The following is a 22,566-nucleotide window of genomic DNA, read 5'->3' as shown; positions in this document are numbered from 1 at the left end:
ACTCCTAAGCACATTGAAGCTTTATGCACAAGATTGCAGAATGAGAAGAACCTGAAGATTGATCGAATTCGAAGTGACCATGGTAAAGAATTTGAGAACTCATATATGGAGTCCTTTTGCCAAAAATCAGGTATATCTCAAGAATTCTCTGCTCCTATTACTCCTCAGCAGAATGGTGTGGTAGAAAGAAAGAATAGAGTTATTCAGGAGATGGCCAGAGCCATGTTACACAATAAGGATTTGGCTAGAAACTTGTGGGGAGAAGCGGTTAACACTGCTTGTCATACAGTTAATAAGGTGTACTTCAAACCCGGTACCAAGAAGACTCCATATGAGTTATGGAAAGGAAGGAAGTCGAATGTGAAGTACTTCAGGATCTTTGGAAGCACCTGTTTCATCCTCAAGGATAGAGAGAATGTTGGAAAGTTTGACTCTAGGAGTGATGAAGGTATATTTTTGGGCTACTCCTCCACAAGCAAGGCTTATTGGGTATACAACAAGAGAACTATGAAGGTAATGGAAACAGTGAATGTTGTTATTGATGAGTCTTCAGATTCTGGTTCTCAGAAAGGAATTGAGGAGTTACCTAAAGAAATTCTTCCTCTAGAGCCTAATGAAGTTCAAGAACTTATTGAACAAGAACCTGCATCTCCAAGTGCTCCTAGTACTCCCAGTGTTTTGGAAGATTCTATAGACATACCCACTTCACCAGATTCTGAGTCTCATGAAGAAAAAAAACCTTCATCCAGGGTTAAATTAAATCATCCTCCAGAAGTTATTGTGAGAAATATGAATGAACTCACATTAAGGAAACGAACTGTTGACAAATGCGTTGTTAACTTTGTGTCTTATTCATGTTATCTATCACAAGTTGAACTCACAAAAGTTGAGGAAGCTCTTTAGGATGAAAGTTGGGTTGAAGCAATGCATGATAAACTTCTTCAGTTTCAGAGGAATGATGTTTGGACCTTGGTACCTAAACTGGAGGGTGAACACATCATTGGTACAAAGTGGATATTCTGCAATAAGACTGATGAGGAGGGCAATGTAATCCACAACAAGGCTCAGCTTGTAGCTCAAGGATACTCACAAATGGAAGGAGTTGACTATGATGAAACATTTGTTCCGGTTGCCTGTATGGAGTCCATCAAAATTCTCCTTGCACTGGCTTGTCAATTAAAGTTCAAGCTTTATCAGATGGATGTGAAGACTGCTTTCTTAAATGGTTTGCTCAAAGAAGACATTTATGTGGCTCAACCAAAAGGATTTATTGATCCACACTTTCTAGATCATGTACTGTACCTCAAGAAGGCACTCTATGGGTTAAAGCAAGCCCCCAGAGCTTGGTATGATCGGCTTACACAATACTTGGTGTCACATGGGTTCACAAGAGGAAAAGCTGATCAGACTCTTTTCATCAAAAGAGAAGATGGTGAGTTGATAGTTGCCCAAGTCTATGTTGATGACATCATCTTTGGATCGACTAAGGATGAACTTGCTTATGGTTTCTCAAAACTCATGCAGGCCAAGTTCAAGATGAGCATGATTGGAGAGCTGACTCACTTCCTTAGGTTACAGATTCGTCAACAAGATTCAGGTATATTCCTATCTCAATCTAAATATGCTAAGAATCTTGTGAAAAAGTTTGGTTTAGAATCTGCTAGTTTTGTCAGAACCCCTATGACCTCAAATGTTAAACTCACTGTTGACTTGTTAGGTAAAAGTGTTGATCCTTCTCTGTATAGAAGCATGATAGGTAGTCTTCTTTACCTTACTGCTAGTAGACCTAACATTAGTTACAGTGTTGGAGTGTGTGCTAGATATCAGGCTAATCCCAAAGAGTCTCATATGACTGCTTTAAAGAAAATCATAAAGTATGTCAAAACCACTGTTGAGTTTGGTGTGTGGTACAGCAAGGACACAAGTGATGTTCTAACTGGGTACTCTGATGCTGATTGGGTTAAGAATGCTGATGATAGAAAGAGTACTTCAGGGGGGTTTTTTCTACGTGGGTAATAATCTTGTCTCTTGGATGAGTAAAAAGCAGAATTCCTTCTCATTATCCACTGCAGAAGCTAAGTACATTGCTGCTGGTAGCTGTTGCACCCAACTCCTATGGATGCAAAAACTCCTCCATGATTATGGTATTTGTCAAGAACATCTCACTATCTATTGTGACAATACCAGTGCCATTAACATCTCTAAGAATCTGGTTCAACATTCTAGAACCAAACACATAGAGATTCGACATCATTTCATTAGGGAGCTTGTCGAAGATGGTACTCTCACTCTTGAGTTTATTCACACCGATGATTAGAAGGCTGACTTGTTTACCAAACCTCTTGACAGTAAACGCTTCAAATTCCTTCGTCAAAACATTGGTGTTATCTCCATGGGATGATCTTCTTCTCTTTTTCTTTCTTCCTTATGCATTTGCATCTAGTTTTTATGCTTTAGTTGTTTAACATGTTTTTGTTTGGTTATTTTTCAGTTTTGCTTTGTTTTGTTTTTCATATAAAAATTATAAAAAAAAATTGAAAAATCAGAAAAACACAAAAATAATGTATGTTTTGTGTACATTGGTACTTGTGTACCTTGGATGGCCATTGAAATAAAGTCTTCTAAATTTTGTATCATTTGTAGCTTAGATGAGTATCTTTATGCACAACTAAGCAAATGAGCTTTGTGGCTCGTATTTGTGATGAGTAAAATTAAGTTGTCTCTTATACTTAACACTCATATCACTCTTTTTGATGGGAAGGACTGGAAAATCCTAAGAGAAAGACATAAATAACCATTTCACCACTGTTGTCCGCCAATCATAATATGAAACCTGTATGCTTCAGCATAGCAAAAGTGCAATGTCAATGACATTTGTGTGCTTAGGCATAGCAAAATTGGAATGTCAAATATCATTGGGTATTTTTTTTCTCTCTCTAATATGCCCATGTATGATATGCTTAAAAGAAAAATATGCCAAGAAAAATCAAAAGCAAAAAGATCAAAAATGCTTTAAATATGATTGCAAACATGTATTCTAGGAGATGTGGGAGTTATAGGATGTACCTCGAAGGTGATAGTCCCCATCAAGCAGTTATGATTGTGTGTGAGTTAAAGTGATTTTCTCATATCTCAAATCATCATAACATGTATACACTTATGCAATCTTGCGATATTTTTTTACACACAACACGCAATATTCTTTACTATTCTTGATACATGTGCAGGTACAATGTGATTTGACCATCACAAGGTTTTACATGTGTTAATGTATGCTCACTAAACTGTCTTGACTTGTTTTTGAAATATAAAATTGGTCAGACTTGTTTAATGTGTGTGTGTGTGTTTCTTTTTGAAGATCCATGTGCTTAAAATTTTTATTGAAAGACGATTTTGAGAGCTTAATATATTGATTAGATCATTGGTTGAGTTGCATGTTGGATTGCATTCATGTCTGTATTTTTCACATCTCGAAAAACTGGTTTTAAATGTTGGCTCGACACCTCTTCGATACCTTGCTGTCTGTCAAGCTTCTTCAGCTTTTTCTAATCGCAATCCCAACAGCTGCTCGATACCTGGTGGATCGATTGAGAATGGCTCTACATCCTCGATAGCTTCTCCACACCTGGTGGATCGATCGAGCTTCTGTTCTTGGTTTTGTTGGGTTGTTCCTCGATACCTCAGCTGTCGACGACCATTTTTTGGACACCTCCCTCGACAGATATCTCGATACCTGCATCTGTCGAGATTTACTGCTGGCACTATTTAAGCTCCCTGTGCGATCCGAAACTCATTTCACTCGATCTCTCTTTGGATACTTCTCTCTTTTCTCTCCCAAACGTTCTCATCTCACTCCAATCTTTGTTCCTCAAGGTATCTTCAAGCTTTTTGAAGAATTTCTTTACTTGGTAAGCTTCTAATCCTTTCACATTCATGCATTTCATGTTTTGAAACCTAGGTTTTGGGGTTTTTGAAAAATTTTGGGGTTTTTCAAAATTGATGAGTTATTATTGAAATTTTGGGATGGGTTTTCACTTAAATGAGTTTAAAACCTCATACATTGCATCACATTAGCATTAAAATGGTATTGTCATGCATTTAGATGAGTGTTATCTGTTTATATGCTGATAGGTTTGGATTGGGCTGAGCCCATGATGCAATTTCTTTTGCATGTCACATGTTCATGAATTTCCCATACATATGTACTCTTTTTTAATATACTTGTTATATTTGAAATTGCTTGGAACTTTTTTGATTGTTTTTCTTTTCTCTCCCTCTCTTTCTGTTTACGTTAGTCGTGTCTATGGCACCTAAGCGTAAATCCACTTCAGCCCGGAACCCTCTTCGTTCCGGAGCTTCTTCATCATCTAATCCTACACCATCTCATATTCGATTCCATGATGATGATGCCTTCAAGGCATTTTCAGAGAACTTTTCTAGACGAGGCATTCATTCAGAACGCCAAGTCATTCTGTCAGGCTTTGCCGACACCGACCTTCCCTCTGTCATTCACAGTAGGGGATGGAAGTCACTGTGTGACGTCTCGGTCACCTGTCCTCTCGTGCTTATCCAAGAGTTTTGCTCTAACATGACGGGATTGATCGTTTAGTACCTCTTTTCTTCACTCCCGTTCGAGGTACGCACATTCCTATCACACCGCAACTTGTTGCGGATGTGCTTCGGGTCCCTAGGATAGAGTTTCCTGACTATCCTAGTTGTGAGCGTTTGAGGACTGTGTCTAGGGATGAGTTCATGTCTGCTTTCTGTGAGCGTCCTTCTATTTGGGGTAAGTGTCTGTTTACACCATGTCGACCTTTTGCTAAAGGTCCTAGATTCATGAACATAGTGATGACCTTTGTTTTGCATCCACTCTCTCACTATAACTCCATTACAAAGCCTCGTGCTCGATTTTTGTTATCTCTTCTTGAGCATCTTACTATAGATTTCCCTTCTCATTTTATTCTGTCTATTATAGATGTTCATCTAGATTCGGCGTCCCGTGATAAGCTCATCTTTTCTTCCGTTATCATGAGGATCTTACATCATTTTTCCGTTCCTTTTCCCTCTTCCGACCATTTCACCGTTATGTGTGCCATAGATTACGCTACCGCTAAACGTAGAGAGGCCCAGCTTCAGTTGCGGCAGTCGGATTCAGCAGCTCCTCCCTCCCATTCAGCTCCATCCATATTCGTTTCTCCCTCTTCTTCGGGCGATGTGACTTTAGGAGACATCATGGCGCAGCTGCAGTGCATGGATGCTCACCTAGATACACTCTCTACGGAGTTGTATCAGGTGAACATTCGTGTCAGTTGTATTGCACGGCGACAGGTGTCCATAGGTGGTTTTACTTCTGAGACTACTCCTTCACCACCTTCTCTCGTGGCTTCAGATTCTGAGGATGAGGATGATGATGATGGTGATGATGATGATGCTTCAGATGATGCTGATGGAGATGTTAGCTCTACCGATGAGATGTCTACTTGACACTTTTACCCTTTGTCACTTGTGACAAAAAGAGGGAGTAGTTTTGGATATGAGAGTTCTTAGAAGGAGAGTTAGTATAAGACCATTTTGTTAGGGGGAGTGTTGATATGTTTTGAGGGATATAGTGAGGATAGTATGTATCTTTTCGTTTCCTTCTTTTTAGATACATTATTCTTGTACATGAGGTCTTGTGACCATTTATAGACATACTTTGTACTTATTTCCTTATTTATGTTGATGTATGTCTTTCTTTCATCTACCCCTTCATGTGTTGTTTCTTTTCTCCCTTAATACATATGTTTCTTATACTTGTATGCAATCTATTATTTCTATTTCACACAAAGATGCCTTGATGAGTTTTGTTTAAAGTGTTTTAGAAATATAGGTTGTCAAAGTCTACTTGCCATAAACTCTCTTCTTACAAAGTTTTTCAAGAGTTTGTGTTAGGATAGATTTTATTGTATTCAACAAGTGAATATGAGTTGAGTGATTTATGACTTCTCTCATATGTTCATTTGTTTGTTGTGGTTTTGTCATGGATTGCCAAAAGAGGAGATTGTTAGGACATATGTGTTTCACATATTAAGAACATATGTCATGATGTTATGTAATTGGTTTATCCTTTGACAAAACGTACTTTACTTGTATTTTGGTAGATTTAGGATGTGTTTAAATACTTGAAGAAACCATATTTCAAGATCAAGTGTTAAAAGCCTTCAGGTCTGTCCAAGAAAACAAGTTAATAGTTCAAATTCATTAAAACTCAACAACTGACTCGACAGCTGCATCTATCGAGCTTAAAAAAGTTGTTCAAAGCCCGATGTGCTCGACACCTCCTATCTGTCGAGGTTTAAGATTTTCAGAATTCAAATCTGATTTTCTTGGGATCCGTGAATATGTCTTTGGGCCTTCTTTTCTCCTAATCCTAGACATATAAAAGGATTGTTTTAAGGGCCGTCAAAGAGTTCACAAGTTGTACAAGCATTGAGCAAACTCTGTTCAAGCAAATTGTGACCGGAGACGAAGTTCTTGCCCTAGTTCATCTCTTTCTCTTGAAGAAGTTGCTGTATATGTGCACTATAGGGTTTTGTGACCAAGCATCTTCTTGATCTTCATCGTGTGGATGAACTGAAGAACTTTGCAACCAACAACCTTCTTAGTTGGTGATTGAAGTCGCGTACTGGGATCCACGCAATTGGTTAGTAACGTACTTGAGAGTCGTGCATCAGAAAGGGGAACTGTCACTATAGAACAAGTTCAATTGGGTATTGGAGTAAGGATTCAACTATAGGTTGGTAAGGTACTTGGGATTCCTTTACTTGTAACTGCTTGTTGTGATAATAGTGGAGTTTCGAGGTGACCTAAAAATCACCCGGTGGGGTTTTTGTCATTAGGTTTTCTCCATTCGTAAACAAATCAGCATATTATTTATTTTCCACTGCATAATTAGTTTATTGGTGATTTGTTTGTGCTACCACGTTTTTGTATGATAAATTGATTAATTAATTACTTGGCTAATTAATTAATTAATTTCTATCACAAGGGGTCATTCAATTTGTGGCCTATCATTAGTGTTTTTCAAATAATTATTAGTAAGTAAAATTATAAAAATATGAGAGTAATGCTAAAGATACAAACTACTCTACATAAAATTTTACAAACTGCTAATGTGGTGAGTGATTATTGGTAAATGAAAAATTGATGCTAATGGTGAATCTAGATGAAAACTAATAAGAAGTTAGCTACATCAACATTTATTTTAAATGTTATAAAATAATTTATGGTTGTAGCATTACTCAAAATATGATGTTAGCCAAATTAGAACTAGTAAGAATTTGTCACATTAATAATTTGCAAAAATATTATAAAATAGTTTGTGAATGTACTGTAGTATAACTCACTTGCACCTCTTGTTGTTTCTAAGGAAAAATTCAAGATTCAAATTCCCTAGCTTCAAATTATATATATATATATATATATACACCCACATATATATAGTCTTTTATTTGAAGAAAACATTTTAAAAGTTTTATCCAGATCTTAAAAAATAAATAAAAAATAAAAAGAAAGAAAGAAATATTCACTTTTTTTACTTGACATCCTTAGAGCACCCACACTAGATGTGCTAAATGTGCCAAATGCCAAATATTTGGCACATTTGGCACACCAAACACCAAATATTAGATGTTCCAAATCTCATAATTTTTACAACATGCTATAGTATTCTCATATATTTGGCACGGTACAGACACATGTGGGATATGGTTTTATTATTTTTTTATTCCTCTTTCTCCTCAGTCCCTAGGTTCTGAGTTTTTAAATTTGTGACATCTGTGGCATACGGTACGGGCATCTTGACATCTGTGGCTACAGTCCACAGTCCCCAAGTTTTAAAATAAGAATTAAAAAGAATTAAGAAATAATATTTAAATAAAGTGGTAAAAATATAGAACATTTGATAAATAAGATATTGTAAAATGATGTGGTAAAATAATAAAGTAGGCTTTTGATGTAGTAAAATGACATAATTTTTGCAATAGCTGCTACGGATGCTCTAAAGTTAATATACTTAAAAACAAAAGGTACAGAATCTGTACGACTTGTCATAAACCAGTTAAAAAATTCAAGTATTTAATCAACACTCAAGTCCAAATCTATTGGTAATAATCGCAAACACGGTTACACTCTCTTACTTGATTTTGTATTAAAAAAAAGGCAAAAAGACAAGCGGAGTCATTTATGCTTTGAGACTTTCAAGTCAAATTGAGGTTAAGAGGGAACAAAGCTCGAGTAAAAAAAGAACAAAGAAAAAAAAAAAAAAGTGGAGTAATTTTGATCATAGGAATACAGTTTCTTAAAAGAACAAAGCTCGAGTAAAAAATGAAGAAGGCTGCATTAACTATGAAAGCTAGCACAGCAAGCTTCTCTACAACGTACACACATGAATTACTCGCTCCATTGTAAGAGACTAAGATCGAGTACAAGAAAGCATAAATAAATGCACAACAACTTGGCAAGCACCAAAGAAGAAGAAGAGAGAAATGTTGGTTGACCAAAATTCGAAGAAGTACTTACCGGGAATTTCATCAAGTTTTCTTCCAGCGTTCTGATTATTTCCTGCAGCTAGTCTTGAGTTGCCGAGAAAAGTTATGGCTAAAACAAAGAGGAGCCGTTCTTTTAGATTTGATGCGCTATTCATTTTGGTCTTTCGCAGCAACTTTTTGTTCATGCAAGTATATATGTTATATCAATGAGAGTGCGAGGCACATATATATATATATATATATGGAACTAGCAAATGACTTGCTCTCATTTATTTAGAAAAGTGAGCAGTAACATAAGATCGCATAGACATATATGAGCCCCACATGTCTCACCGTGAGAGAAGCGAAAATTTGACTCATTCTTTGTTATAAGTTATCACTACTGTTAAAGGATAGAGTGAGAGTTTGGATATAACTTATTCCTGCTTATTCTTGCGTTTGCATTTTTGTGTTTTTTTTTTTTCTTTTTTTTGCCTGCCGTTGTTTTTGACTTTTCAACCTGTTCACTGTACACTTTTCATCAACTCATGCACTGTTCATAGCTAAATAAGCAGTGGAGTGCACACCAATGGGTCCTATTTACTGTTCATGAAATCCACAAACATCACTTTTCAGCAATTTTTTCATTAAAAATGGGTCCCACAGTACTATTCATACATTTAAAAATTATTTTGCTACAGTGTTTTCAGTTTTCAATTTCAGCAACTTTTAGTTTCAACAATAATAAGTTGTATCCAAATGGACTCAGAGTTTCCCTTCCAACTCACCACTTGGTAACTCAAAAGAGTATCTTAGTTTACTTTTAGTCACATAACTTATTTAAATGGTTTTATAAATCTACATGTAACGGGGTTTTGGAGAAAAAAATTTTCCATTATTAAATAAAATTTTCATTTAATTTATTCTTGTTGTTGTAGGTGAGACAAGAGGAATTGAAACTTGTGACTCATTTCATGATAATTGCTTCTAACCATTAGGTCAAGAAATTAGTGAGGGTCTTTTCTTCTTCTTTTTTATTATTATTTTTAAAATTATTTATTTATTTATTTATTTATTTTATGTAGAGGTAATTTAAAATAAGATCCCTTATTTGAAAATAATAAATCTTACCAATTAAGTTAACTGAAACTCATGGTAAAAAACTTTCCCTCTAGCTACATGACATAACATTGTTTCCTTATCTGTATTAATTTAATGACGTAACAAATTAAATCTTATTAAACTTTGAAATTTCAATAAGTAATAAATTAAACTTTTAGTCTATATTAATCTCTACGACAATGTCATTCTACTAAATGGATTGAAGTTAATTTGTTACTTTTTAAAGAACTGGGTTAAAATTAATTTTTCCCTTTATTTATTTTTAAAATATTAAGGAAAAAAAAAAAAACCACCTTCAGTTGTTTATATTTACTATAGAGCATGCCCAATTGTGAATCATTAATAAGGGATTAAGATCTAAAATTTTTAGGGTAGCTTTATTGTGGGATTTATAAAATCTTATACATTCATTTTCAAACAGGTAAAATAAATTTTCTGTATCATCATAGTTTAAATAAATACCAAAATAGAGAATGTTAGCGTTTATCTAAATGTTGATGACTTGGTAAAATTTAATCAAGTCATTTCAATATGGATGGAATAATGGAAAATTTTTGGGAATCCCATGGTGGAATTACCCTAAAATTTAGAGGATTCGCTTTGTATTGATAGTATTTGTTTGTTTGTTTGTTTTTTTTTTTTTTTTGGGTGAAAAAATAAGCAAAACCCTCTTGTGGTTTTCCTATAAAACACAAAACCCAATCCTTGATTTTTTGAGTATAACACCAAATCCCACTATGATATTTTTATGTGTGCGCGTGTGTAAACGGCTCATTGTATAATATTGAACCCCTTCAGGCTTTAATTAGAGTGTAACACAAAGCCCCCATGTGGTATTGTTTCCTATGAAGATATAACTCTAAATATAGATATGTGTTATCATATGAGCAATTAATCATTTATTTTAATGGATGTTTAACAGTAAACATAAAACAACATTACATGGGTTAAGTTTTTCGTTTAAAACTTTGAAGAGTTTTTGTGTTTTAACAAGAAACCGCCGGGGGGGGGGGGGGTGGGGGTTGGTGCATTTTTCTAATTTTTTGCTTTTTCCTTTTGTAGAAGTGCATTCCAACTTGTAACTCAACATTTAAAATCCATAACCTGTGCTAAGAAAGCAACCTTGACTGTTAACAACACGCAAAAGAAATTGAACCAATTTTTCCTCCAAACACATTACGTAGCGGCTCATAAAGTCATCTATGTGTATTTATATTATTTAAACAAGTCATATCACTATTAAGCATGTCATATAAGTACAAATGAATAATTTCTTAAGTCATCGTATGTAGTATGTTGAAGGAACTTTCCTTCTAACTTAGTCCGAAAGAAAATTATTACCCAATTATAAATCAAGCTTTTCTTTCTAGAGATGAATACGAACATTTAGATGAATGTTATTTAAAGTTTGATTTGGTCAGTCCCTCGTGCATGCAATGGCAGACTGATACAATCTACCTAAAAAAATTTGAAGGACAACTTTTGAAGAGTACTCCCAATAAAGTAGGTAGACCAAAATCAAAGCCAACCCTCAGAGAATAAGGGTCATTTAAAATGTTACCTGTACATGATTTAGGACATTGGCTGAAATGAAATATAAGGCAAGTTCCGTGAGCAGAACTTTGGGTCTGGACTTTAAAAAGACTTTTAACCCTTTCGGGTAAGTCAACAGTCAACATGACATATACATCAATGGAATTTTGAGCCAGTTTGTTTGGTTGTGGTCATATTATCTACGTGTTTGTTTGACAAAAAACGTTTTCCAAAAAAGTAATTGTCTTTTTTTTTTTGGGTTAAAGATTTGACTCGTTTTGCTTGTGCTTTGGTTTGATTGCAATTTTGGAATAGGTTAAAAATATAAATTTTATGTTATTTGACTCGTAGGAAAAACAAAAATCAATAATATTTATTGTAATTTCAATAATTATATGATTAAAATCTTTCATTTACGAAATTATGGGTCCGTTTAGATACAGCTGAAAATTGAAATTGAAAACTGAAAAATACTGTAGCAAAATAATTTTTAAATGTGTGAATAGTATCGTGGGACCCATTTTTAATTAAAAAGTTGTTGAAAAGTGTAGTTTGTGAGATCCATGAATAGTGCACAAGAGCACTGTTCACAGAAGAAAAGTCAAAAAGTTACGGCTGGGAAGAAAAAAAAAAATCTGAAATGCAAACGCGCTTTCCAAACGCACTCTATATCTCAAATATGAAAATATACCTCAAATTTGGGAATTTAGAAGCCTCAAATGGATAAATATACCCCAAATTTGAAAAAAATTTAAAAAATCAAGTGGGAAAGAAGTTAATTGAGAAAAAGAAAAAAAAAAAAAAAAAAAGAAGAAAAGGTCATTTAAGAAAAAAAAAAATCATTTGTCATTCAATGTTAATCAAAATTTAATGGGTAATTAGAATATATTGAGGTGGAAGCTAGAAGGCTAAACTTTGTACCCTAAATTTTTCGAATGTATATTTTGCACCTTAAATTAAGACCTTTATTACACTTTGCACCCCTATGTTAAGTTTGCCATTAATTTGGATGGAAAAGTATGACATCATATGAAACTACCCAATTGTCCCTCTTCTAAATCTCTTAAAAACAAAGAAGATATTACACTTTATTATTATTATTTTTTATGTAGAGGTAATTTAAAGTGAGATCCCTTATTTGAAAGTAATAAATCTTACCAGTTAAGTTAACTGAAACTCATGGCAGAAAACTTTACCTCTAACCACATGACACAACAGTGATTCCTTACCTTTATTAATTTAATGACATAACAAATTAAATCTTATTAAAATTTGAAATTTCAATAAGTAATAAATTAAACCTTTAGTCTATATTAAACTCTAAGACAATGTCATTCTACTAAAATGGATTGAAGTTAATTTGTTGCTATTTAAAGAATAGGGTTAAAATTAATTTTTCCCTTTCTTTTTTTTTAAATATTAAGAATAAAAAACCACCTTTTTTTTTTTTAGTAAATAGAAATACTTATTAGAACACATACGACAATAGTAATAAAAAAAACCACCATCAATTATTTATATCTACTATAGAGCATGCCCAATTGTGAATCATTAATAAGGGATTAAGATCTAAAATTTTTAGGGTAGCTTTACCATGGGATTTATAAAATCTTATACATTCATTTTCAAACAAGTAAAATAAATTTTCTTGTATCATCATAGTTTAAATAAATACCAAAATAAAGAATGTCAACGTCTATTTAAATGTTGATGACTTGGTAAAATTTAATCAAGTCATTTCAATATGGATGGAATAATGGACAATTTTTGGGAACCCCATGGTGGAATTACCCTAAAAATTTAAAGGATTTGCTTTGTATTGATAGTAGTTTTTTTTTTTTTTTTGGGTGAAAAATACACAAAATCCTCTCGTGGTTTTCCTGCAAAACACAAAACCCAACCCTTGATTTTTTGAGTATAATACCAAATCCCACTATTATATATATATATATATATATATATCTTTTTTTATGTGTGTAAACGGCTAATTGTATAATATTAAACCCCTTAGGGCTTTAATTAGAGTGTAACACAAACCCCCATGTAGTTTTGTTTCCTGTGAAAATATAACTCTAAATATAGACATGTGCTATCATACGAGCAATTCATCATTTATTTTAATGGATGTTTAACGGTAAACATAAAATAACAATACATGGGTTAAGTTTTTCATTTAAAACTTCAAAGGGTTTTTGTGTTTTAACAAGAAACCATTTGGGGGGGGGGGGGGGGGGGGGAGTTGTGCATTTCTTTGATTTTTTGCTTTTTTTTTTCCTTTTGTAAAAGTGCATTCCAACTTGTAACTCAATATTTAATATCCATAACCTGTGCTAATAGAATAACCATGACTGTTAACAACACAAAAGAATTTAAACCAATTTTTCCTCCAAACACATAACGTAGTGGTTCGTAAGGTCATTTATGTATATTTATATTATTTAAACAAGTCATATCACTGTAAAGCATGTCATATAAGTACAAGTGAACAATTTTTTAAGTCATTGTAGTAGGTGGAAGAAACTTTTCTCCTAAGAAACTTTGTCCAAAAGCAAATTATTATCCAATTATAAATCAAGCTTTTCTTTCAAGAGATGAATATGAACATTTACATGAATGTTATTTAAAGTTTGATTTGGTCAGTCCCTCGCATAAGGCACGGCAGACTGATATAATATACCTAAAAAATTTGAAGGTCAACTTTTGAAGTGTACTCCCAATAAAGTAGGTAGCCCAAAATCAAAGCCAACCATCACACAATAAGGGTCTTTTAAAATGTTACCTATACATGATTTAGGTCATTGGCTGAAATGAAATGTTAGGCAAGTTCCGTGAATAGACCTTTGGGTGTGGACTTAATAAAAAGACTTTTAACCCTTTTGGGTAAGTCAAAAGTCAACATGACATATACATCAATGAAATTTTGAGCCCGTTTGTTTGGTTGTGGTCATATTGTCTACGCGTTTGTTTGACGAAAAACGTTTTCCCAAAAAAACGTTTGCTTGTGTTTTGGTTTGATTTCGATTTTGGAATAGGTTAAAAAAAATTATTTTTTTGACTCGTAGGAAAAATGAAAATCAATAATATTTGTTGTAATTTCAATTATTATATGATTAAAAACTTTCATTTAAGAAATTATATCTCAAATACGAAAATATACCTCAAATTTGGGAATTTAGAAGCCTCAAATGGATAAATATACCCCAAATTTGAAAAATATTTTAAAAAATCAAGTGGGAAAGAAGTTAATTGATAAAAAAAAAAAAAAAAAAGGTCATTTAAGAAAGAAAAAAATCATTCATCATTCAATGTTAATCAATAATTTAATTGGTAATTAGAAGATATTGAGGTGGAAGTTGGAAGGCTAAATTTTGTACCCTAAACTTTTCGAATGTATATTTTGCACTATAAATTATGACTTTTGTTACACTTTGCACTCCAATATTAAGTTTGCCATTAATTTGGATAGAAAATTATGACATCATATGAAACTAGCCAATTGTCCCTCTTCTCAATCCTTTAAAAACAAAGAAGAAATTACACTTTTTCATCTTAAACTATACTTTTGATTACACTTTGTACTCTAAACTTTGGATTTACATCAAAGTTAATGGCAAACTTAATGTTGGGGTGCAAAATGTAACAAGAGTCATAATTTAGGGTGTAAAATATGCATTCAAAACATTTAAGATACAAAGTGTAATTTATGGTATAGTTTAACATAGTAAAGTATAATTTTCCCAAAATGTGTCATATGATAGCATTTGGATAGTTGGGGAGGTGGGGAGACAGAAGGTTGAGAAGGGGTATAGTCATCTGGATGCATGTGAGGAGGGGATGGACATGTGGATGCTTCATGAGTGACTAAACCACAGCTAAAACATTGCTCCAAACTTGACTTAACAATTAAACATGGCATATTGACTTAACAAAGTTGCATATGCTAGAGTTATTTCGGTGGTTGCAGTTACAAAACCAGCTGATTGGTCACTACTGGTTTGAAGTGTAAGGTATGGGTGGCCATTATTAATAGGATATTTATATGAAAGATGTGAAATTATGCAATATTGGTAAGATTGAATATCTATGTAAATTTTTCAATGATAGTTGGCAAAATTTTGACCTCAAGAGTTGTTGAAGATGTGGAAAATCAAAGAGAATCAATGTGAACCCTCAAGCTCAGTAATTTTGGAATGTGAAATTAATGTAGATCAAAACTTGGCCACATCAAGAATTTGAAGAACTTGAACCTTGAAAGAAGAGCAGTTAAAGTAATTTGTGATGAGGGACTGTAATTATTATTTTTTGTTGTTCTCTCTGCTGAGATGGACTTTCAACCAGGGTCACAGATGGACCAATCATAGCTACAATTATTTCAGATTAAAGCTTCCATAGCTGCCTTTGTGGTTTATATATATAGCTTCCACAGCTACACTTTTGTCTTATAGCGTACAAACTTGTTTAATTAGGATTACCCTCGGGCTACCCAAACAGAAAAGAGTCAAAAGGAAAAATACCAATTTGAAATATTAATAACAGGTTACCAAAAACTTTGTAGTTGATGTAGGACACAATTTACTATTTAATTATTGTAATTTATTATTTTTGGTATTTTTATGTAAAAAACGTTATTTTAGGTTTAGATGATTTATTTCCTTGTTTTCAGGTGCATTTAATGCTTTTTAGGTCAAATTTAGTTCCTGTTATGGTTAGGTATTAGTTAGGAGTTATTTTAAAATATATTTTCTTGTCTTTCAAGTTTTACGGAGCCCTTAAAAAGGCCCCTAAGTCTGTAAACGTTTTTCATAGTTTATTATCAATAAAAATTCAGACTTGTGTCTATTGTGTTCTCTGGTGGATTTCAGACCTATCACCTTGTGGATTCAAGGAACCCCTCGTGGACTCGAGGTTTACTACCAGGAACTAACAATTTAGTTTTTTTTCCATCAAAGAGAGCATCGTGTGTGCTTTCTTTAGGCTTCCGCGACATCAGTTGGTATCAAAGCCTTGACTTACCCTGGTCTGATGGCTAACCAACGAGACGGTGACCACCACAACAATGACGATGGTGACGACGTCATAAACCCAGTCCTCACTAGGGCTGAGTTCCTTAATTTTTGTGATGAGAATCACCAATTTTGTGAAAAATGTCAGCAAATTATAGGTGAAATCAAGCAAAAGATTGCTACTCTTCTTGCTAGGAATTCATCTCACAATGACAATGACCAATACATTCAAAAAAGCACTCTTAACTACAAGAAAATTCCATTATTTTATGGAGATATGTGTAAGTTAGATTTTATCGACTGGCTTCTTGATTTGGAAGAGTATTTTAATTTTTGGAAGATTTGTAATGAAAAAAAAGTGCGGCTTGTATCTAATAAATTGGACGATGAAGCAGAGGAATGGTGGGAAGAGATTCAAATCGATAGAAAGCGGCGAGGTAAGCATCCAATCTACTCTTGGCAAAGAATGAAAAAAGTATTAATTGATTTATGGTTTCCTAATGACTATTATGATATACTAGATTATACAAGTGTTGATTATAAATCTGTATATTCATATGAAAATCAATATGTTCACAACATGAAAGGTCAAAACCAAAATTATCACAGCCAAGTCCATGTATCAAGTAAAGGAAAGAGTTTGAGGGTTGAGAAGAAGTAGCCTATTTCTAGAGAAACTTTTGAAGTAGTTAAAATAGGTCAAGACTTGCAACAAGTTGTTGAATTGAAACTTGAAAAGAAGATTGAGTTGATTGTGGAAGATCACAGAATAGAAATCAAGAGATAGTAATTATTGAGAATATTGTGGAAGATCCACTTGAGGTCAAAGGTGAGGACGAGTGCATAACTCACAACCCCCAGGTTCCGGTTGATTTATTGAAGTCGACTACACAATATGTTGATTTTCTTGGAGTAGAAAATTTTAATTTTATTATCTACCCATTTTTTATTGATGTTGCAAATAAATTGAAAGTAGATGCGAAGAAATTTTATGCTACACTTTATGAAGGATTCAAGTTTTAGAGCCTAATCAAGTTATTAAAGTACTCGAAGTATTTGTTTATTTGGAGTGGAAGATTTCAAATTTCAAAGATGAACTCAAGGATGAGTTTGTTTCAAGTGGAGGGGTCTGATGTAGGACACAATTTACTATTTAATTATTGTAATTTATTATTTTTTAGTATTTTTGTGTAAAAAAACTTTATTTTAGGTTTAGATGATTTATTTCCTTGTTTTTAGGTGCATAAAAAGGTCAAGACTTGTAACAAGTTGTTGAATTGAAACTTGAAAAGAAGATTGAGTTGATTGTGGAAGATCACAGAATAGAAATCAAGAGATAGTAATTATTGAGAATATTGTCGAAGATCCACTTGAGGTCAAAGGTGAGGACGAGTCCATAACCCACAACCCCCAGGTTCCGGTTGATTTATTGAAGTCGACTACACAATATGTTGATTTTCTTGGAGTAGAAAATTTTAATTTTATTATCAACCCATTTTTGATTGATGTTGCAAATAAATTGAAAGTAGATGAGAAGAAATTTAATGCTACACTTTATGAAGGATTCAAGTCTCAGAGCCTAATCAAGTTATTAAAGTACTCGAAGTATTTGTTTATTTGGAGTGGAAGATTTCAGATTTCAAAGATGAACTCAAGGACGAGTTTGTTTCAAGTGGAGTGGTCTGATGTAGGACACAATTTACTATTTAATTATTGTAATTTATTATTTTTAGTATTTTTATGTAGAAAACGTTATTTTAGGTTTAGATGATTTATTTCCTTGTTTTTAGGTGCATTTAATGCTTTTTAGGTCAAATTTGGTTTTTGTTATGGTTAGGTATCAATTAGGAGTTATTTTAAAATATATTTTCTTGTCTTTCAAGTTTTACGGAGCTCTTAAAAAGACCCCTAAGTCTGTAAACGTTTTTCATAGTTTATTATCAATAAAAATTCAAACTTGTGTTTATTGTGTTCTCTGGTGGATTCCAGACCTATCATCTTGTGGATTCAAGGAATCTCTCGTGGATTCGAGGTTTACTCCCAAGAACTAACAGTTTAGTTTCTGTCCATCAAAAAGAGCATCATGTGTGCTTTCTTTAGGATCTGATACCTACTGATGTCGCAGAAGCCTAAAGAAAGCACACACAATGCTCTCTTTGATGGACAAAAACTAAACTGTTAGTTCCTGGTAGTAAACCTTGAATCCACGAGGGGTTCCTTGAATCCACAAGATGATAGGTCTGGAATCCACCAGAGAACACAATAGACACAAGTCTGAATTTTTATTGATAATAAACTATGAAAAACGTTTACAGACTTAGGGGCCTTTTTAAGGGCTCTGTAAAACTTGAAAGACAAGAAAATATATTTTAAAATGACTCCTAATTGATACCTAACCATAACATGAACCAAAGTTGACCTAAAAAGCATTAAATGCATCTAAAAACAAGGAAATAAATCATCTAAACCTAAAATAACGTTTTTTACATAAAAATACCAAAAATAATAAATTACGATAATTAAATAGTAATTGTGTCCTACATCAGTAGTTCAACTAACATCCCTTAGCATTTTTAAGTAAAGAAATCTAGCATTTGAATCACTTTATGGCTACAGATATAGCATAGGAAGATTAAAATAAAATAATAAAGAAAAAACCCCCCTTTTTTAATATAAAAAAATTACTCTTCTCAAAATTTTCTATAAACTTCTTCTTTAACTAACTTAGAACGTAGAAATAAAAATCATTCTTGCTAAGAGCCTTGTAAATCAATTGATTGACACACTTTGATATTTTGAAATAAGATATTTAGGATTCAAATCATCCATTCCCCTTATACCTAATTAAAGATGCATTGGTGTAGAAATTTTAAAAAAAGAACAAAGTTTAGGGAAATTTTAGATATATGACTTGAATGCTGATGAATCAAGTCCAAGGGGATAACCACACTTTGTACACTCAATGCATGCATCATTTATTATTCTCGGATCCAATTTTGTTATGTATGGGTCCTTTGTTCTTATCCATTGGCAATAGGGGTTAAACCGTTTAAGACCATAGGTTGAGCCCCAAAGCTTTCAATTAAATGAATGATATTTCCATTGATGGCAACATGCATAACATTGATTGGCATCACATCAACATAATAAATAAAAATTTCAATTATAATTTTATTTTGTGTTAGAAAGTCAACACATTAGTTTGTAAGGCATAATTCAAAAATTTATTAACAATTTTTTAGAATCTAAATGTTAAATTACATTGTGCTTATAATAATGAATAATTGAAATTCCATTTTTAACAGTAGTTTCTCATGATTTGTAATATTTTACAAGTAAAAGTTTTTGTCAAAAAATAATTATCATCAATTATAAAATGATTCAAGTGTTTCTTGAGAATTCAAAGCTGAATTAAGGACAACTCTATTACAAGCTCACTAAATCGATGATTTAATTTTTATAATTGAGAATATACTGGAACATATAAAATATCAAATCGATAATGATGTTCAATTATAAAATTATCTTGTTGATGAAAAAAAAAAAAAAAAAACACAATTCTTTAGGTGGTTTAAACAACATAACATGACCGAAATCCTAAAAGTCCCAAGCTTTTAACTTTGGGTCTTGAGAAAGCAAACAACCAACATATCATAGCTCACAATTCATTTGCATTCTCTTTAAGAGGAGTTTTTTATAAGAAATTTTTTCTTGTTTTGTTAGTACAAATGATTTTTTTTGGAAGGCAGCTACAAGTCCCAACTCTAGATAGAGGTTAGGTGGTCACTCTAAAATTTTGGATTTTTTTGAGTCAACTTTCAATTTTGAGTTTTTTTCCTACTATAATATATATATATATATATATATATATATAGTCTTTTTATAGTTCAATTGTAAAATCATCTTGTTGATATAAATAAATAAAAAAAAAATAAAAAAAATAAAAAAACAATTCTTTAGTTGTTTTAAACAACATAACATAACCTCAATCATGAAAGTCCCAAGCTTTTAACTTAGGGTTTTGAGAAAGCAAACAACCAACATATCATAACCCACAATTCATTTGCATTCTCTTTCAAAAGGGTTTTTTTTTTTTTTTTTTCTTTTTTTTTTTTAGAAGTCAGCTACAAGTACCAACCCTAGATATGGGTTAGGTGCTCACTCTAAATTTTTGGATTTTTTTGAGTCAACTTTCAATTTTGAGGATCAAAAATAAAAATTTTGAACCCAACAATTTCAAATTTTTTCTACTAATATATATATATATATATATATATAATCTTTTTATAGTTCTACCTCTGACTGTGGATGATTATTTGAAAAATCAATTACTATAAGAAAATTGAAAAATATTCTTTCTCATACTATTTCAGTTGAATCTATTATGTTGTTGGCAGGCTAGGCATTCACCCTAAAAAAAAGTTCAGTGCACCTCAACATTTCTAAAGCTACAAATAATTTTTTTTTTTTTTTTTTTACTTTGCCAAAAAATTTAGTTTGAAAATATACTATAAACATTTTAGATTTTAATTATATAGTTATCAATAATCTTTTTCACTTTTCCACTTTTGAGGCCCTTCATTGCCACTTTTGAACTCAAATCTTTACTTTAGCCCACAAGTTGCCTTATTAATGAGATTGCGATTTACTATTTGTGTGACAGGGCCGCCCACAGGTTCACCAACCCAATAGGGCTCTACCTCGAGTTGAATCCATTCAAGTTACAATAATGTTGCGGGCATGACATTTTTTTACAATGAGTTCCACCATTTTTTAAATGATTGATGTGGATTCAACTGACACTCTTGAACTCATTATTCTTTCTTCACAACTCAGTTGATTATCTTAGCAAATATGAAATTTTATTATGAAAAAAAATGTGTCCGTAGCATTATTATTCAAGTTAGTTCAATTGATAAAATTTATTCTCTCAAATAAGAGATTTAGAATTTGAACCCTATTTATTTTAAAAACAAATTAGTGTCCTAGGTTTCATGATAAAGAAAAAAAAAATACCATGCAATGAACATTATGTTGAAATTATATCGAATTTATATAATAATAAAAAATTGTATTCAAGTTGTGTTCTAGTCTTAGAACATTAGGGACAATGTTATGTTTTTTTTAAAGAAATTATTTATGAATAAAGATAATGCATTAAAAAAAAAAATAAAAGGAAGAGGAGGGTTGTATCCATGAGTTGTGCTAGTGTCATATAAAGTGATATAACTTGCGCCACAACTCGTTCATATGATGAGTTGTGGGTGGTAGAGATGTGATCTGACATGGACCCACTATCACCTCTTTACCATTTACAACTCGCCACGCGGATGAATTGTAATACAAATTGTGCCACTTTACGAGACACAAGAATTATTCCTGTATCCATCTCTAACCTTTGGGACAAAGACCCCTTTATTGTAATCCGTGCACCTTTAGTGTAATCAAGTGCTCTGGGCATGCTCAAGCCCCATGCCTCACAGGAAAAAAAAAAAAAAAAAAAAAAAAAAAAAAAAAAAAAAAAAAAAAAAAAAAACAAACAAACAAACAAAAGTGAAAAACTTTGGGCTAGGATGAAAATTTATGGGCCGAAATTTTTTGCTAGGTTATAGCCTATATCCATTGTTGCAAGTGCTCTTCTTTTTACTCAAAAAGCCTAAAGAGTAGTAGCCAATAATTTAAAGTTCAATTGATATTTCTTTTATGTTTCAACAGGTCCAAGGTTCGAACTACCTCCCCTACTTAAGATATATTTAAATAAAATAATTAGAGCTTAGAGCATTCTTAGCAAATGTGTCAAATGATATAAATGTGATAATTTAACATCAAATTTTAAAAAAGCACCCTCCATCAAAGGTGCTAGATGTTATTAATTTTGACATCTAGCTAGAGTGGGCAACTATCTCTAGCAGCCCACTGTAGCAAGATGTTAAAAAAAAAAATTGTTTGTTTAATGAAACATTGTAGCAACAATGGATGTAATTATTGATTTAAATGGATAAAGAATAAAAAAAGAATATTTAAATGAAGTGGTAAAATAATAGAACTTTTGATATTGTGTATATTGTAAAATAAGTTGTTAAAAACTTAAAATGAATAAAGTAACTTTTTGAGATGCTAAATACTATATTTTACAGCATTCTTGATGAGAATGCTCTTAATGAGTGGTTATTATAAAATATAAAACAAGAGAATTTGCCGTCTGAAATGGGCTTTAATAGGTACTTGATCCGTTCAAAATACAGAGCCACTGTAGTTGACATTCTAGAGCATTATAATGTACATGTTATTAGGGAATATTGGGTTTTTGTCCTTATTTTGAAAAAATAACAACAACATGTCCCTGTTTTGAAACTATTTAGGTTCGTGTCCTTTTTTTTAAACTCGATTCTAACAAAATC

The 22,566-nt window shown here is 32.5% G+C and overlaps 1 pseudogene; it reads right to left on the bottom strand.

Annotated features, from left to right (window-relative positions):
- Window positions 1-8,726, bottom strand: part of LOC126725295 (putative leucine-rich repeat receptor-like serine/threonine-protein kinase At2g19230) — a 33,845-nt pseudogene extending 25,119 nt beyond the window's left edge.
- Window positions 8,727-22,566: the final 13,840 nt, after the last annotated feature.

The sequence above is a fragment of the Quercus robur genome, chromosome 5 (assembly GCF_932294415.1).
Source record: "Quercus robur chromosome 5, dhQueRobu3.1, whole genome shotgun sequence".
Classification (NCBI taxonomy): domain Eukaryota; kingdom Viridiplantae; phylum Streptophyta; class Magnoliopsida; order Fagales; family Fagaceae; genus Quercus; species Quercus robur.
This window is presented reverse-complemented; position numbering and strand designations above follow the sequence as displayed.